Raw genomic sequence first — 1,789 nt, 5'->3', positions numbered from 1 at the left:
ACAGCAGAGGAAAGCCTGGGCCTGAGGCACATTAGAAGGTGGGGACATTTTGTCACAGGTGGCCATGGCTGATGATGGTAGAGGAGGCATATGGAGTGTGCTCCTGAGCTTGCCAGCCCTAATTTCCCAGGGGAAGCCCTCTGTATTGAAGAGCCTGACTTTCATCAGGCCTCTATGTACATCATGCTGTCACTGTTCTCTTACAAGCTGCTCCTCTGCTAGAGGCATTTTCATAGCTAATGGCATTGACTTTTTGGAAGATTCTGGGGGCAACAGAAAGCAGGGAACACTAGCTTTTGCTCATTTGCTGGACAAAATCTAATTTGGGCCAAAGAAATGAGATTTTTCTGGCCCTGAGGCCTCCTTATTTTGCTTTTCTGATGCCCCAAAAGTAATCCCCCGTTTGCTTTGCTGAGATAAATATCATTGTATAAATAAAGACACTGTAAGAAAATCTACCCGGGGTCCATATGGTGTTAATGACCCACCAGGGTCAGACAGAAAGTAGAGTCGAAGTTAATCTAACACTGGGAGCTAAGGGGTCAAGATGGAATGCATCTTGAGGAGTGCAAGTAGGTGTCACTCAAATACTAAAAGTGATAGGGACAAAGAGGGCCTGAGGATGGAGAACATGAACTAGGCATGGCAGATGGACTAACAACTCCAGCAGACTACTTGACTGCTGCTGTGGCCAAATAGCTGGTTCATTGTATATGCCTTCCCAGTCAGGCCATCTTAAAGGTCTCATATGTTCTCTGCTAGTGTCCTAATAATTAAAAAACAAAACAAATGAAATGCCTTTACATCTAAATTTTCAATAGATGTCAATGGTTGATTAGTGATATTGTATCTTCAAGAGTTTCAGGTTTGCCAGTGTACTTGGGTGAGCATTCCTCCAAGAACTTCAACTAGAATTAATCTTTGCTTGTAAAACATTTTAATGGAAATGTTGTCATTATAGTATCATATCAAGTCTTTATAACAAGAACAAGAATGTATGAAGCCCCATAATGTGTGGCTCATACTGTGTAAAGTACTTTGTATATGTTGTCTTATTCAATTCTAATGACAACCCTGTGAGCCCAAGACCTTGACTCAGCCATGAAGCAGTCTTAGAGAAGTAAGAAATGTTCAAGTTCTCAAATTTAGTAAGTAGTAGAACTAGCATTCGAACCTAAGCCTGAAAATAATTGTTCCAGTGACAACATTAAAAAATTTCAGCTAACTTTTATAGGGGGGGTTATACAAAACTCTACACACATCATATCCTTTATCTTTTTGACAGACTTCTGGAGTATACATTTTGATCCATGTTTTGAGTTAAAGGATATAAAGGGTAGAGAAATTAAGTGACTTGCCCAAGATCATACAACTCTTAAGTAAGATGGAGTTGTGATAGATATATTTATCCTAAAGTTTTCTGGCTGAGCTTCTAACTGCTATTCTCTGTTATGTACATCAAGCTTCAATTTGGAGCTCCCAAATGCTGGTATCCAGTCCCCACTGTCCCACCTGTCAACCTGTTATATGAACCATTGAGAGAAAGCATCCTTTATTATTTAAAACTCCATTTCTAAGTTGTTGGTACTGCTAGAGTTGTGAGGCTCCAGGGAGCTTCTATGAGGGGACTAGGAGATTAATTTTGGTAGAAATCCTGGCAGAAGAGAACTGAAATGGTGGCTGCTTCAAAGATTTAAAATAAATTGCTATGTGTATATGTTATTTCCTTCTCATAACCCTCTTGGGGATTGAATAAAGGAAAGCTATCGAATGCTTGCCTCAACCCTAG

Source organism: Marmota marmota, unplaced genomic scaffold, assembly GCF_001458135.2.
Source record: "Marmota marmota marmota unplaced genomic scaffold, marMar, whole genome shotgun sequence".
NCBI classification, from domain to species: domain Eukaryota; kingdom Metazoa; phylum Chordata; class Mammalia; order Rodentia; family Sciuridae; genus Marmota; species Marmota marmota.
Note: the sequence above shows the minus strand (reverse complement) of the source record.